The sequence below is a fragment of the Dermochelys coriacea genome, chromosome 2, assembly GCF_009764565.3.
Source record: "Dermochelys coriacea isolate rDerCor1 chromosome 2, rDerCor1.pri.v4, whole genome shotgun sequence".
NCBI lineage: Eukaryota > Metazoa > Chordata > Testudines > Dermochelyidae > Dermochelys > Dermochelys coriacea.
The window spans coordinates 103,790,306-103,808,497 of NC_050069.1; the positions used below are offsets into that span (position 1 = coordinate 103,790,306).

Below are 18,192 nucleotides of genomic sequence, written 5' to 3' on the forward strand. Positions count from 1 at the left end.
CCTGGGTAGGGGCGGCCGGGCTGCGGCAGGGATTAAAGGGCCCCGGGCCTTTAAATCCCCGCCCGAGCCTGCTGCCCAAGCCCGAGGTAGTGGTGGCAGTCGGCCCCCAGGGCTCCTCAGTGATTTAAAGGGCCCAGGACTCCGCTGCGGTAGCAGCAGCTGGAGCCCTGGGCCCTTTAAATCACCCCGAGACCCGAAAGAGGTTCATTTTTTTTTCCCCCCCAGTGTTACATTGTTGACTCATATTTAACTTATGGTCCACTATGACCCTAGGATCTCTTTCCGCAGTACTCCTTCCTAGGCAGTCATTTCCCATTTTGTATGTGTGCAACTGATTGTTCCTTCCTAAACGGAGTACTTGCTTCTGTCTTGTTGAATTCATCCTATTTACTCCAGACCATTTCTCCAGTTTGTCCAGATTATTTTGAATTGTAATCCTATACTCCAAAGCACTTACAACCCCTCCCAGCTTGGTATCGTCCGCAAAGTTTATAAGTGTACTCTCTATGTCATTATCTAAATCATTAATGAAGATATCAAACAGAAACAGACCCAGAACTGATCCCTGCAGGACCCCACTCATTATGCCCTTCCAGTATGACAGTGAACCACTGATGATTACTCTCTGGGAACGGTTTTCCAACCAGTTTTGCCCCCACATTATAGTAGCTCCATCTAGGTAGCATTTCCCTATGACATACAGCTCCTCAAATAACATCAACCCTCCTAAACACATTAGATTTGCTGTGTTATGGGTGCATAGTTAATATAAAAAAATCCTTTCTGTACTCTGCATCTCATCTACCATGGAGCGCCTATCACAGTAAATCTATTTAATTAGATGTAAACACGCTTCCTCCTCTCAGATGCCAGCCAAGAATACCACAGTTGCTTCCCTCTCAACTACCAGCTCTCATAAAAATAAATAAATGACATTGAAGACACAGTGCTAATTAATTATGTATTTAATTAAGAATCAGGGTTTTCTGACAGAACACCATTAGGCTAAATTCATTCCTAGTGTAAGTAGAGTAACTGTAAGAAGCATTTGGCCTAAGTGTCCAGTCGAACCCAGGATAGATGGTAAGACTCGCTGGAGGCGAGGCTACTTCCATCATAAAAACCATGGATCCTGGGGTGGGCAGGGATCTGCAGAGAAATGTGCCTGTTGCATTAAACTTTGGGGTACTCTGTCCTTCCACACACACACACAAACACATCTCATCGGGCTCCCAGGCTGCATGGCTACAATAGGTTGGCCAAGGAATCCCCAGCCAGCAGTTCCCGGGATTCCCTTTTAGAGGTGCTTTCAGCATAGTAGTGGCTCCGTAAAAATGTCAATGTAGCCTGAAACTGCAGACCCATCTCTCAGGATAATGTGGAGGGAGACCAGAAGAGAAACAAAGGGGCATTGGGGGAAGTGGGGAGGCAGAATATCTTCCCAGCAGAGCTTCAAGTTCTACAAGACTAGGGCTCTGGAGCTTGTGCTCAGCAGGCTAGACACCTATTGGAACTTTTAATTTTCCTTGGGGCCTACAGGAATGGAGTTTCCCTTCTGCACACCTCCTAAGGTATATAGCTATAAATATGATCTCCTGAAGACCTTAATGGATTAAAAGATTGTCTAGCAGTAGCTTCTACTTCAAGCACCTAAAGCAGTGCATGTCTCTGAACTGAAATGAAAAACTTAGAGCTGTGAATCACAACAATTCCTATGTCTATTACAGGTGGAAAAACAAAAACAAAAAAACTGCGAAAGACTACTGGTCTTCAACCAGTGGAACACACAAATATAAAAAAAGTGTTAACCTTCTCACTGACAGCACAAGAGCCCTGCTCTTAACTGTTTCAGAGTAGCCGCCGTGTTAGTCTGTATTCACAAAAAGAAAAAAAGGAGTACTTATGGCACCTTAGAGACTAACAAATTTATTTGAGCATAAGCTTTCGTGAGCTACAGCTCACTTCATCGGATGCATTTCGATGTAAATGCATCCAATGAAGTGAGCTGTAGCTCACGAAAGCTTATGCTCAAATAAATTTGTTAGTCTCTAAGGTGCCACAAGTACTCCTTTTCTTTTTGCTCTTAACTGTGAAACTCACTCCTGTGCAGAGGGCCAGCATAAAGGCCTTTGTAACATTTAAACTGTCAAAATTCAGCTTTCCAGAAGATAGGCCTTGTGCTGGCCCTCTTCAGAGGGGTGAGTTTCACCCAAAATTCAGATCTTACAAGTGTTTATCATCAAAAGCTGGTTAACATCCACCATGCAAATCAGACATTTAACTTCCGCTTTTTTGAAGCGGAACTGTTTCCATTTTTTATAAGCTTTCTATGGTTTTGTTTTGGAAAGTTAATTTGTAATAATATCCAAAGCTGTATTTATCATGCCTGTATTTTCCTTTTGCAATTCTAAGGCTTGGCTACACTTCTACTGTGAATTTCAACAAACAGGGAAGATCAATTACCAATGCTCAGGTCGCCTGTGTTTCAGAGACATCTAGGGATCGTTTTGCAAAGCACGTAGCTAATCAACTGTTTTCATTTGAAGCTTCCCTTTGAAGCACCTGGACGAAGAGGATTCTGGGGCACATCTGAACCTCTGATGAGCCTGCTGCTGCGGCTCAGCAGGAAAAACACAAGTCAACAATCTGGAGCCAAAGGAGTCAGATGGTAGCAGCTGGCACCTTCAAGAGTTCCATGACTCTTTGCATGCAGTCAGTTAATGGCTACTATTGGTTGGATAATGGATCAACTTTTTTTTATTTCTCTTGATCAGCTGGCTACATACTGCCAACTGTGTTAGAGCACATGCCTCTGACTTGGCTGATTAAACTGGGGTTAACTCACCAAGATTGTGATATACGTAAGTGAAGATTCCTAAACCTGAACCAGCAGACCATAAATTTCAATAAACGAGTGGATAAGCATATGAAAGGCCCAGGAGAAATAAGAATTTACAGAGTGCAAGAGGGTGCACCACACAGGTATCTGTAAGATATGAGGCAAGAGAATTATCAAACAGTTGTGATGACATGAAACCTAAATGTTGTTGGATTGTCTGGGGAGATTCCAAGATTCGCTAGATCTTCATATATCACACTATTAATAAAGGAGTATTTTAATAGCTTGGGCTTGCAACAGGATGGGATATATAGGAAGTTTTGGCAACTGGGGATAGCCTGCTTAAGGTTCATGCCCCTGTGAAAGGTGGGAGGAGATTGATTTGGGTAGAACATTGTCACTGAAGTGGGTACACATCAAAGAGAAATCCCTCCTTAGAGATGCAACTTCCCTGCTCATTTCCCCTGCAGTGGTTCCAGCGTCTCTCTTAACCATGACAACAAGCTCAGCTATACAAACTACCCATCAGCAAGTTGCCTCCACATTGTTCTGAGTTATGGGCCAAGATACCCCATAAGCCAAAATGTGATGATGTATTCTAAATGCCACAGGAAGACGACCACAAAGAGGAAGATGAGGCATTTGGGCTCAGCCCACAGGCAGCTGGTTTTTAATCAGGAAATGGGTGTACAGTCACAAGTTGATGTGGGTGATTGTGAGAAGAGCTAGCAGACAGAGAAAGGAAGGAAGAGTGGGAGAGAAGAAGTGGGAGAAGGTGACAGACATCTAGTAGGTCAATTATGACAAAAGCAAGAGATCACAACTTTCATTATAACTAGCTGGGACAGTCCCCTTAAACTGTGACATTTCTGGTAAATCAGGATGTCTGCTCATGTAAAAGATTATCACCATCAGCGATTTGTAGATTTTAGGACCTGTTCAACACTGAGCCCAATTTTGCAACCCATACTCACACTGGGTAGTAGTGTGAATAATCCCAATAACTGAGCAAGGCTACAGAATCAGGCCTATTTAAATAAGGACAGCTAAAGGCCCTATCTTGTTCCCCTAGAAGTAAATAGCAAAATCCTCGCTGACATAAATGGGAGGAAGATCAAGCCCTAGACTTCAGTTCTAAGGTTAAAAGTAAATGTCCTTTGAATTTTTTTAGCAGTTGTGTCATCTGTATTTCACTTCTCTAATATGAAGAGAATGGTTTTGTATCAGCAGCTCTTGTGAAATCCCTATTAGCTCAGAGTGGTTTTTAGATTACACGCACACAACTGGATTCTGATTTCCTGGTGGAGTAAATTGTGGATAACTCCATTAAAGTTAGTTAAGTTTACATTGGTAACTTTAAGTTATAAACTTCAGAAATCAGACTTATAGGAGTACATTTTGTAATTTAAATCATCTGTTTTTATTTCTGCAGAAAATTTTTATATAGTAGTAGTTATAGAAGTCCTGCAGAAAAAAAAGTCAAGATACAGGACCATAATTATGGTCAGAAAAAGTTACTGTTAAAGTGACAGTAGTTGCAGGGGGGCTCTATATTTATACTCAAATTACTGCACATAAGTGATTATTGAATCAGTAAGGCAACTCTTAAAATGCAATGCTCCTTGAATAAATTTATTTCACTGTTATAAACAATTTAAGAAACATAGTAACTGGTAAACACAGTGGTCCATAGACACTACAGGTATGTCTACGCTGCAGCTGGGAGATGTGATTCCCAGTACAAGACAGTCTTGTGCTAGCTCTGCTCGAGCTAGCACTCTAAAAATAAGCGTGGATGTTGCGGCAGCGATAGCAAGTCAAGCTAGCCGCCTGAATTCGGACAGGCTTGGACTCAGGCAGTTAGCCCAAGCCACTGCCCTCATGGCAACATCCACACTGCTAGATTTAGCTCATTAGCTGGAGCAGAGCTAGCACAAGTCTGTCTACCCGCATCAGGAATCACACCTTGTTGCTGCAGCGCAGACATACCGATATGAAAGTTCTCTAGCCTGTGTTATGCAGGAGGTTAAAGTAAAAGTGACCACAGTAGTCCTTCTGGCCTTAGAACAGGGGTGGGCAAACTACAGTCTGACGGCTGGATCCAGCCTGCCAGCTGTTTTAATCTGGCCCTTGAGCTCCCTGGGGCGGGGTCTGGGGCTTGCCCCAAGCACCTCAGCCGGGGAGCAAGGTCCCAGAAGCAGCGGCATGGCCCCACTCTGGCACTTCAGCTGGGGATCAGGGTTAGAGGCCGCTCTATGTGGCTCCCAGAAGCAGCGTGGCCCCCCTCTGGCTCCTACACATAGAGGCAGCCAGGGGCCGACACTCGCACCCACCCCAAGCACTGCCCCTGCAGCTCCCATTGGGCAGGAACAGCAGCCAATGGGAGCTGCAGGGGCGGTGCCTGTGGACAGGGAAGCATGCAGAGCCAGAGAAGGGACATGCTGCAGCTTCTGGGAGCCACTTGAGGTAACAGTCGCCTGAAGCGTGCACCCCTGAACCTCTCCCCAGCTCCACCCTCCTGCCCCCCCATCTCTCATCTCCAGCCCCACCCCAGAGCCCACGCCCCCAGATGGAGCCCTCGCCTCCACATGCCCAAAACCCCTACCCCAGCACTGATCGCCCTCCAAACCCCTCGACAATCCCAGAACACCCTCCTGCACCCTGAACTCCTCATCCCCACCCAGAGCCCTTCCCGCCAAATCCCACTCGCCCAGCCCAGCCCAGCGCCTACTCCCATACCCTGAACTCCTCATTCTGGACCCACTTCGGAGCCTACACCCCCAACCAGAGCCTTCACCTCCCCACTCCCCCAAATCCCAACCCCAATTTTGTGAGCATTCATGGCCCACCCTACAATTTCTATTCCCAGATGTGGCCTCAGGCCAAAAAGTTTGCCCACGCTGCCTTAGAATCTGTAGGCACAATAGATTAGATACATATCTCAAAAAGGTGGGTAAATATTAACCTTATTTACACAGATAGGGAGGCACACAGAAGTTAAAGCCCAAATTTTTCAGAGTGGCTGCTGATTCCAGATCTCTCAATTTTTGGGCACCCAGCCTGACACACCCTGAGTTTACTTTTCAGGCATTCTGAGCACCAGGAGCTCCTACTGGAGTGAGGAGTGCTGATTGCTTCTGAAATTATGATTCAAGAGGTTTCAAATGGGCACCCAAAAATTGAGGTACTCAAAAGCAGTGGCCACTTTTTGACTTAAATGACTTGCCTAATGTCATATACTGAGTCAGTGTCAGAACTGAGAGTAAATATCAAGACTTCTGACTCCCAATCCTCTCCATTGGCCTACACTGAGATGTACTGAAGATAACCTATAATACTGTGCTTTAAAACACTCTGTCAATCTCCTTCTGCAAAAGCTTTTTCAATTAATACCAACTAAATTTGTTTCCATCATGTTACAGTAAAGGGAAGGGAAAACCCAGACATGCTGTTGAAAAATGTTTTGTGATATTTTACTTATTAAATAGCTCAAAGTGGAAAAGACAAGCTCATAAATGGAGACATGGTTTTTAGAACTGAAACAAACATGTTTTCAGATCTGCAATAGCAGATAAGACCAATCTACTGAGTACACAAAGAATACGCCATGGAATGCTCAAATAAATTTGTTAGTTAGTCTCTAAGGTGCCACAAGTACTCCTTTTTTAATTACATAAAGAAACCCTTCTTTGTCCAACATTAAATATCAGTCTTTAAACTGTGATTGTGGTTAGGAAAAAGTTACCGGGAAAGTGACAGTGCATGCAGGCATCTCTGTATTTATTCCCTTGCACTGATTTCCATGCCATATTTGCTGAATTTGCAAGTTAAAACATTTTTTTCCCTAGCTGTGGCCATACTGCAAGACCAGAAGTTAAAAAAAGTTGAGATTTTTATAGTTGTGCATAATGTAGAATCTGGCTAAACATCAGTTATGCTGGCTCAGCTCTCCTGATGTTTATATTTCAGAAATTCAAGCAGGTTTAGTGTAGAGGAGACAGATATAATATGGCCCAAATCCTCCTTCTCCCACCCCAGAATGAAAGGCTGAAGAAACACTAAGTTCCACTGTAGGGGAGTAGGATTCAGGGCAAACTGCAGAGCCCCTGTACAGAGGGGATCTACACCCAGGTCAGCATGGGCTTCATCTACAGTAACAAAGAGAAGGGTTCTGGAGACAGAGACACCAGCCAACCTTCCACCCGGTGGAGGATGGCACTGGTCAAAGAACAGTTGTGCACCATGTTCTCCATGTTATGGGATGAGGTGAATATTCTGTCTCACTCTGGCCCCAAATAACCCCTGTGCAAAGCCTGCTTACTTGGGATTCACACTGAGAATTTATAACATTTGTACTAGTTACATAAATAATTAGGTACTAGTTTAAGAAGGGAGTAATGAAGCCCTAGTTTTACAATTTTAAAAACTACATTCTAAAATTAACAACTATATATGGGAAAATTCCTGCTCATTACTGACTTAGGTCACTCTGTTTCACATAAGGCAGGTGTGGCCAACCTGTGGTTCCGGAGCCACATGCGGCTCTTCAAAAGTTAATATGTGGCTCCTTATATAGGCACCAACTCCAGGGCTGGAGCAATAGGTGTCAACTTTCCAATGTGCTGGAGGGTGCTCACTGCTCAACCCCTGGCACTGCCACAGGCCCTGTCCCCACCCCCCGAGCCTGCCGTGCCCTCACTCCTCCCCGCTCCCAGATCTTCCTGCATGCTACAAAACAGCTGATCGGTAGGTGTGAGAAGGGCTGCTGGTGGGTGGGTGGTGCTGGGAGTGGGGGGGAAGGGCTGCTGACATATTACTGTGGCTCTTTGGCAACATACATTGGTAAATTCTGGCTCCTTCTCAGGTTCAGGTTGGCCACCCCTGACATAAGGTATTGCGATACATTCCAACATGTGACATAGCATGTTGATTCGAGAACCACTAGAGCAGGGGTTCTCAAACTTGGTTCGCAGCTTGTTCAGGGTAAGCCCCTGGCGGGCCGCGAGACGCTTTGTTTACCTGAGCGTCCGCAGGTACGGCCATTCGCAGCTCCCAGTGGCTGTGGTTCGCCATTCCCAGCTAATGGGAGCTGCGGGAAGCAGCGCGGGAATGGCGAACCACAGCCACTGGGAGCTGCTGTACCTGTGGGCGCTCAGGTAAACAAAGCATCTTGTGGCCTGCCAGGAGCTTACCCAGAACAAGCCACAAACCAAGTTTGGGAATCTCTGCACTCAGGTGTTCCAGGTACAATGAATATGGGGAGGGACACAGATCCTTGCTTCTCACATCCAGATCTCTGTTTTTTGCCATGCATACACCACTTCCTGCCTTGTCAAGACTCACAAATATAAAACTGTACATTTCATTCATTATTTGCTTTTAATTATTCCGGTGTGAAGTTACCAGAAAATGTGGCTCTGTGTAAACCCTCAGTTCTTCCATATCCTTGTTGATTCAAGTGATAATGTCATTATACCCTTGTTTGAAAAGGCATTCATCTGACTCCAAAGCAGGGGCATTTCCAGGCTAAAAGGAATTAGCAGAAAGCACTGTGCACTAGAGAGACATAATGCCACATGGGGAAGGTGCCCGACACACCAACACTTACAAGACTGAAGAGGGCACTTCCTTCTGCAGCTGGTCAGCTCTACAAACTGGGGAGGGGATGGGAGGACAAGGCAATGGCCCTGCACCTCCACACAAGGAACCGCAAATACTGTAACTATTTACAGGCTGGTTTCTCCACTTACTTTTACAACCCTGCATACTCAGCCACATCAGGTCCTAAGTGTGACGAAGTGGGACTGTTCTTAATGTTTCCTCTGAATACTGTAGGGGTGCCTCAGTTTCCCCTATGCATTTCTTAAGTCTCTAGGTGGTGGGATAAGGGGGTGTAATTGTTGCAGAGCAAAGGTCCAGTGTACATAAATGGCCGACACTGTCTCCTGGCAACTGATGGCCTGGGCCCTTCCCCTCTGCAAGGTGATAGCTAAAGGGTTGGAGAACAAAGGAATCAGATGACCTCCTGGCCCAGGAAAGGGACAAAGCCCAGAGGAGGAGGGGGTGGAGGGTGAATCAGTTGGGGCTGGCTGGGGACATGGAGTGCATATGTGGTTGTCTGGCTCACTGCCCCCCAGAATGGACCCAGCTTAGGGGTCCTGTTCTCTGTACCTACAAGCTCTGTTTTAGACAGTGTCCTTGTCATCTTATAAACCTATGTTTTACTGGCTGGCTAAGAGTCACATCTGACTGAGAAGTTGGGGTGCAGGACCCTCTGGCTTCCTCAGGACCCCGCCTGGGTGGACTCGCTGTGGGAAGCGCACGGAGGGGCAGAGGATGCTGAATGCTTCGAGGTCAGACCCAGGAAGGTGGAAGCTGTGTGAGCTTTTTGCCCTGAAGACAGGCTGCTCACAGAGAGGAGACTTCACCAGAGTCCTGACTGGCTTCGTAGGGAGCAGTTCCAGAGCATCGCCCGGGGACTCCATGACACTAAGTTATTAACAATTAGAGCTGGATGAAAAGCAGTATGAAGTCTTAACAAAATTCATTTAAAAATTTCACCCATTTTTTCACTGAAATTCAAAATTGGTGAAAAATTGTCAATACTGCACATTTTAGAATGTATCAGCCAAATCTATTCATAATAGTAATAAGGACCAGTAGACACTTAAATCCTGATTTTCTACCAATATCTGCTCCTCTCTCATATCAGGTTTCTTGCCCCCTAACTATTCTGAAAGTTGTTCTGTGTGGAACCAAACTGACTTCAATGGGGTCCACATGCACAGAGCTCATTGGAGGCTTGAGGCCTAAGATTGTATGTTCTTTGGGGAAGGGACCATATCTTTCACTTGTATATGTGAGCCATTTAGCATATTTATGGATACTTGACAAATAATAATAATAATGATAATCCCTATCCAGGCCAATGGTTGTAAAGTTTAATACGCACTCAGATCTCAGTTCAGCAAGGTACGGAAACACATGAATAGTCCTATTGACTTCAGAAAGGCTACTTGCACACTAAGTTAGGCATGTGCTTAAGTACCTTGCTGAACCAGGGCCTTGGAGTCAGATTTATCAAAAGAGTAGGCACATCACTGAGTTAACTGCACAAGCACCCAGCTCAGTGCTGAGTCTGCTCAGGCTCTGGAGGCAACTACTGCACAATGGACATTTTCAGACGCTTCATGCCAGTACCTAGCATAGTAACTTCTACGCTAATATGGTATCACCTTGTTAGTATGACAGTAGTTCCTGGTGTCCCTCGTCAAGACTGCTCTAGACACTCCACCATGAATACATAATGGGACAGTTCGTGCCCTGATGAACTTAAAATCTAATTAGACAGGATAGATAAAAAGTGGGAAGGGAAACAGAGGCACAGAAAAATGAAAGGACTTGCTCAAAGTCATACCAGATCAATGGTAGAACCAGAAGAGAATCTCAGGTTTCCCAAGTCCCAATTCGCCACCCTAGCCACACTAAACCTAAGCTCCCAGATCACAGTGTATCTGGGAGCTAGCCTCCAACCTCAGGTCCAAAGACTTGTGGTAACAGGGCTTGTGCTAGCGCACTAATAGCAGCAATGAAACAGTGCTTTGACACTGCTTCTCAGGCAGGAACTAGGCTTCAGAGCCCGAGCCCCATTTTTGACACAGCTATTTTTGGCTCCCCCAAGTCTGAGCTGGGAACCTCACTCCCAGACACAGTTTAGACATCCATCCATTCCTTCCTTCCCCCCTCACTGGATAAACCTGGGACTTTGCCTCTACCCCAAGAAAAGCATTTTTCCTCCACTCCCAACTGACTTCTTTTCAGAAAAACTTTTAAGCTGTGCATCCTGTGAGACACATTGGTGAAAAATACCCATTAAATCTCAAAACAGACAACTTCCTCTACTTTCCTCTTTTACATTTTTTAATCCATTCTCTCCTCCTCCTGACTTATTTTTCTGTTATCTCATGCTTTCAAAGGAAAATACTCATTTAAATGAGGGACATTTTAAATTCACTACCTTTTTTGTAATTTGAGAATACACCCCATTGCTGCACAGAGTAGGACAGCAAAACCACAGGAAAAAAACACAGCCATGCAGAACGGGGAAGGGACAAAATATTGTTATAAACTCTCTCGTCACAAACTTTCTATTTGTATTCTGAGTTGAAGAATCAAATCTGCGCCTGGCTTGTTTTATGCATGGGAGTAGGACCATTGCTCTGTATCAGTACCCAAATCAGGAAGCCAAATATGTTCTCTATATGGACTGCTTTACCTTTAAAATATAAATAATAAATAAAAACATTTCCAAAATGTATTTAATCTCTTCAAATATATCTTGCACTAAATAAATAAAAATAAATACATCCCTTTTATTGATTTTACCACTTACACAAAAATGTTATTGTATTTAACAGTAAGAAATAAAACTCAAAATAAAATGCTGCTTCTGTTTTTCTGCTGGTTGCCACACTGTGCTGCACACCAGGCGGAAACACCTGGTAAAACCACACAGCTGATCTGGGTCTTAGGCAACTCTGGAGAGAAAGAAATGAGGTAAAACATTATATTGTGTTAATTCTTTCATTTGTACATCTGCAATGCCTATGAAATGGCTAGTACAGCTATAACATTGATCCAGTCATTTCCAGAGGTTCCATCTCTCCCCCTCAACTGCAGAGCTCTCCATGGACTTCAATAGGAAGCAGGAATGGGCTCAAACAAAGTACATGGCATAAAGCTCCTAAAAACTGGTAAGATAAAAAGGGGAGAAAAAAAGGAGGCAATGCAAAATGAGTAGTGCTTCAGTAGTGGGAAGATCGATACTTAACTCAGTTAAAGAAGTTTAAACCTGAGTTTATTTCTCTTTACACAGTGAAAATAGATAATTTCTTAGCATTTCTTGGAAATGTTTATCATCTAATAAAACTATCTAATTTAGAAAGCAATTGTTGTGGAACACAGTCTTTGAACAGAGATACACAGATAAGGCAAAAAGAAAAGGAGTACTTGTGGCACCTTAGAGACTAACAAATTTATTAGAGCATAAGCTACGGACTCCTCCTGAAGGTCGAAACAGCAGCCTGGATTTCTACATAGAGTGCTTCCGCCGATGTGCATGAGCTGAAATTGTGGAAAAGCAGCATCGCTTACCCCATAACCTCAGCCATGCAGAACACAGTGCCATCCACAGCCTCAGAAACAACTCTGACATCATAATCAAAAAGGCTGACAAAGGAGGTGCTGTCATCATCATGAATAGGTCGGAGTATGAACAAGAGGCTACTAGGCAGCTCTCCAACACCACTTTCTACAAGCCATTACCCTCTGATCCCACTGAGAGTTACCAAAAGAAACTACAGCATTTGCTCAAGAAACTCCCTGAAAAAGCACAAGAAAAAATCCGCACAGACACACCCCTGGAGCCCCGACCTGGGGTATTCTATCTGCTACCAAGATCCATAAACCTGGAAATCTGGACACCCATCATCTCAGGCATTGGCACCCTGACAGCAGGATTGTCTGGCTATGTAGCCTCCCTCCTCAGGCCCTTCGTTACCAGCACTCCCAGCTATCTTCGAGGACACCACTGACTTCCTGAGGAAACTACAGTCCATTGGTGATCTTCCTAAAACACCATCCTAAGCCACTATGGATGTAGAAGCCCTCTACACCAACATTCCACACAAAGATGGACTACAAGCGTCAGGAACAGTATCCCCGATACTGTCACGGCTAACATGGTGGCTGAACTTTGTGACTTTGTCCTCAACCATAAACTATTTCACATTTGGTGACAATGTTTATACTTCAAATCAAGCGGCACTGCGATGGGTACCCGCATGGCCCCACAGTATGCCAACATTTTTATGGCTGACTTAGAACAACGCTTCCTCAGCTCTCGTCCCCTAATGCCCTTACTCTACTTGCGCTACATTGATGACGTCTTCATCATCTGGACCCATAGAAAAGAAGCTCTTGAGGAATTCCACCATGATTTCAACAATTTCCATCCCACCATCAACCTCAGCCTGGACCAGTCCACACAAGAGATCCACTTCCTGGACACTACAGTGCTAATAAGCGATGGTCACATAAACACCACCTTATATCGGAAACCTACTGACCGCTATTCCTACCTACATGCCTCTAGCTTTCATCCAGATCATACCACTCGATCCATTGTCTACAGCCAAGCTCTACGATATAACCGCATTTGCTCCAACTCCTCAGACAGAGACAAACACCTACAAGATCTCTATCATGCATTCCTACAACTACAATACCCACCTGCTGAAGTGAAGAAACAGATTGACAGAGCCAGAAGAGTACCCAGAAGTCACCTACTACAGGACAGGCCCAACAAAGAAAACAACAGAACGCCACTAGCCATCACCTTCAGCCCCCAACTAAAACCCCTCCAACGCATCATCAAGGATCTACAACCTATCCTGAAGGACGAGCCATCGCTCTCTCAGATCTTGGGAGACAGACAGTCCTTGCTTACAGACAGCCCCCCATCTGAAGCAAATACTCACCAGCACCACACACCACACAACAGAACCACTAACCCAGGAACCTATCTTGCAACAAAGCCCGTTGCCAACTCTGTCCACATATCTATTCAGGGGATACCATCATAGGGCCTAATCACATCAGCCACACTATCAGAGGCTCGTTCACCTGCGCATCTACCAATGTGATATATGCCATCATGTGCCAGCAATGCCCCTCTGCCATGTACATTGGCCAAACTGGACAGTCTCTACGTAAAAGAATGAATGGACACAAATCAGACGTCAAGAATTATAACATTCAAAACCAGTTGGAGAACACTTCAATCTCTCTGGTCACTCGATCACAGACCTAAGAGTGGCTATCCTTCAACAAAAAAGCTTCAAAAACAGACTCCAACGAGAGACTGCTAAATTGGAATTAATTTGCAAACTGGATACAATTAACTTAGGCTTGAATAGAGACTGGGAATGGATGAGTCATTACACAAAGTAAACTATTTCCCCATGTTATTTCACCCTCCCACCCCACCCCCCACTGGTCCTCTGATATTCTTGTTCACTGCTGGAATTAGCCTACCTGCTTGTCACCATGGAAGGTTTTCCTCCTTTCCCCCCCTGCTGCTGGTGATGGCTTATCTTAAGTGATCACTCTCCTTACAGTGTGTATGATAAACCCATTGTTTCATGTTCTCTGTGTGTGTATATAAATCTCTCCTCTGTTTTTTCCACCAAATGCATCCGATGAAGTGAGCTGTAGCTCACGGAAGCTTATGCTCTAATAAATTTGTTAGTCTCTAAGGTGCCACAAGTACTCCTTTTCTTTTTGCGAATACAGACTAACACGGCTGCTACTCTGAAACAGATAAGGCAGTCACAGGCAACATCATGTGTTTCATAATTCACTGTATGCTTAGATCAGTGGTCTCCAAACTTTTTGGCTCACGCACCCCCAGGGTGAAGAGTGGAAGACCTGCCACAGACGCACCGCCGGAGGGGAACACCAGCCGTGGACGTGCAGAGTGCCGCCAAAGAAAAAAAAATGGCGGCGTGCTGTCCGGCAGCACTCCTGCTGCCGTGCACCCCCTGGGATCATCTCACGTGCACCCCATTTTGGAGACCACTGGCTTAGATAGTTAACATGCAATTTGAGAAGTTACAAGGAACACATCATGGCCGACCCTACACAGGATGTAAATCCCACTCTCACATCCCTGCACAGCCTCTCCACATCTGTGCTGCAAGTGTGTGTGGAGATGATAAACAGGGGCTGTCCCCAAATGCTTCTCTTGATTGGTGGAAAGTGGGCAGATGGGAACAGGAACGATGCACCAGCCAACACGGTTGAGCCATGGGACAGAGGAAGAAATCTGCTACAGGTATGGGACAGTAGCAAATTACTACCCCTGGGGACACTTTCGGGGAACACTTTCCCTGTGGTGCTCCTAGAGCAGTGCTGCTATATCACCCTTGCACAGGGTTAAAATATTTAAGTATAATCTAGCCATTAATGATTTTTCCAGTAAACTGCAGTATTTCATAAATCACTGCAAACAGTTCTCAAAAGAACACAGAATGATGTCTTGCTCTCTTGTACGAACTGACATTTTATAAAATTTCATTTTAAAACCGTGACTTAGAGGTCTGGTAAAACATTAAACTGTTGGCTGAGTACTTTTTTTTTTTTTAAACTGTTACATCTGTTTTAAATTTCTGCCTGTGAAAAATTAATGTACTAGAACAAACAAATTTCCCCCAAACTCTTAGGCAAAGCTAGAGGCTTGAAGCATCACCTGATTTATTTTGTCAATGTTCAAGGCTGCCGTACTTTACCACGTATTCAGCCAGTCTGTCAAGAATATGAGACCAGCAGGTGATGCGATACATCCAGTTGTAGATCAGCTATCAATCATGAGGGAACTGACATTAAGATAAAACTTTGCCTAATTTGCTAACAGGGCCATTCACTTTGAAGAGATGATGTGCTTAGTCCTCTGGAGAGCCAAAAGAGTCATCAGTGGGAAGTTCAACCAATGTTGCATTAAGGGGTAGTTACTAGCAGTTATTGAGCAGGAGTTTGCTGTGGTTTTCAGCTGTACTAATGGCATTCAACTTAAGGTGAACTATAATAATGGCTCAGAATTAAGACTGATAAAAATTCAATAATCCAGAGCAGTCTCCACTTCATCAGCACCTTGTTATTTTCAGAGGTTTTAGGTAAATTCAGGCCAGTGAAGGAAAACCCATTCTCTGATTCTTTAAGACTCCCCAATGATGAATATATTTACACAGAGATAGGCCAAGGTTTTTAAAACTGGGTACCTAATCTTTGTTTTGTTGCAAAAATAAATGACAGGATTTAGAAAAGCAGCAAGCACCAGCAGGCTCCAACTGAAGTATAAAAAGAATTAGAGATTGAATGACTTACTGTCATCTTACAAAAACTGTACAAGTGCAGGTGTCAGGATAAGAGAAACATCAGAGAGATGAGGCTAGAATAAGTTACTGATTAGAGTAAATATACCTATTGTTTAATTATAAAGTTTTTCCCACTTATACCAAGATATTTCATATGCAGCTGGTAAGTCATATATAGCTTGGAAGGATTGATTTTTATTAGTAAATGTTGATTTCACTGTACGCATAAACTGATGAAAAAATATTTCCATTGATAAAAATCAAAATTTAAAGACATGTAAAGTAAGAAAAAGATGCTTTGAGAAAATGCAGTGATTTAGACTTTCAAATTAAGCGTGTTTATAAATAGATCTGTGAATGAATAGTAAAAACAGCTATGATTTGTTGATTTAAGATATTTACTTAGTATATTTTGACATACGATGTTGACATTGTGGTGTTTTAACAGTTATAAAGCTGAGATTCAAGAAACTTTAAATGTCTATGAGAATGTCTGACCCCCAGTCTAAATTTTCCACACTTGCGGGGAAAGTAAGACAAAAGTCTAAAAAAAAAAAAAAAGATTAAAAATAACATTGATGTTATCCACGAAATTATTTTAAAAATATGGAATTTTGCCAAGCCTACTCATACAGTTCCTCTTATTATTTATGGATTGCCACCTTTTAGCATTGTTGCACTTACAAGACAAAATTAACTGCCAACATTTTGAAGTTAATGTCAAAGTATGGGAAATTGTCTCCTAGGAATCTACCTAAGTGAAAGTCTTCTGGTCCGACCATAGTAGTTTGATACAATCATCATCTTATGGCTCTATCCCCCTAGTTTCAGTCATTAGAAAATATCCAGATTCATTGAAAGTAAACGAAGTTAGAATACCTGCCTCAAAATCTTAGTGACTGCAGTCAATAAATGTATACAAGAATGCAAGTAGCCACCCCAGAGTTAAGTTTAAACATGGTTTCTCTTTAACCCTCCCTTAAAAAAAAAAATAAATAGATATAACTATGAAATCATCTTGAAAAAAATCAAAATGTCAGTTCAGAACCTAGAGTAGAGTAGAGTGAGTGGTGCAAATCTGAATTCATTGCTGAAGGAGTTCAGATAGTGAGATACAGTTTCTTGTTGTATCATTCTTTTGGGCATGGGATATATTAGCCTAAAGCTTCAAGAAATTAATTTTTGCAAAAACCGTTAATGCATTTTTTTAATTTTTTTTAAAATGCGATTGTGCAGCTGCACGACAGGAGAAACAGCTCAGTATCTCTAGGTTTATCTCTGTCAACCAATAGCGATTGCTCTGCACTTCACACTGTGGGACTGTAGGAAAGCAAGATTAGATTTAGAACTGTGGTACGCAAAAAAAAAAAAAACAGATTTTTTTTTTTTTGCGCTAATGAGGGGTATAGTACTGTGATGTTTTCAGTTCCTATTGCTGCAGAGCAGACTTAACAATCTGGCTGCATTGCGTGCATAGCAGTACCTTAACCATGCATTTCCTGTTTTTTTGTAAATCTTTGGCGTGTCTTTTCATGTAATGCAAACACTGTTTTCAGAGATGCATGGAGATATCTTAACCGAACATTTCTAGTTTTCTAAGATTTGAATATGGGTTTTGAAATCCCACATACCAAAAGGGTATCTGGCTATGGCAGGGAGACATCACTGCTGAACAGCAACAACTTTAACTCCACCTTAACAAAGGTTGTTTTTTTTTGCAAGTAAATTTCAACACTCTGATTTTAACTACAAATACTCAGGAAAGAAAGGTGGTCCACAAACTAAAGAGTTATAATACAACACAACATTCTAGTTGCTCATTCACCTTATGTCTCCTTTCCTTATCAGCAGTCTCCACACATCTGCTTCTTTTAAAAAAAAAAAAAACAAACAAACCTCAGTGTGCCTACATGAGTGGACTTCACCTAGCTAAATTAAGACAACATAATTTCTTAAAGGGTAAAACAAACAGTAATCCGTATTAACCTGAGGCATCAACTACACCAGGGTCGAACACCTTGTTACTATTTGTATTAGAGTTGAACCTAAGGGCTGCAGTCTCATTGTGCTTGGCACGGCATAAACACATCAACTATGCCTACATGTAAAGAAAGCAGCACAATCCCCTCTTGATGGTGCTATTTTTCTGCTATTTTCTCCCTCTTCCTTCCAGCATGTTTGTTTATTTTCTAACCACTTACTCCTGCCTTCTAAAAGGACACATTGAAGGTCTGACCACCTCTTTCCTACCTCCACTCTTATTTCTGGGGCATATTGGTCATTTGTGCTATAACAATGAAATACCAGTATTCCTCCAGATGAAGCTGTACAGCTCATCTGTTCAATAGGTATGGTCATTTTCTGGAGAAAGTTTGTACACTGGAGCCTTTCTAGTGTAAAAATGAGTAATAGCTACTAACA

The 18,192-nt window shown here is 43.2% G+C and overlaps 1 protein-coding gene across 8 annotated transcripts in view; it reads right to left on the reverse strand.

Annotated features, from left to right (window-relative positions):
- Nucleotides 1–18,192, reverse strand: part of LOC119851238 (myelin basic protein) — a 184,321-nt gene that overhangs the window by 124,384 nt on the left and 41,745 nt on the right. The gene's annotated exons all lie outside the window — the stretch shown is intronic.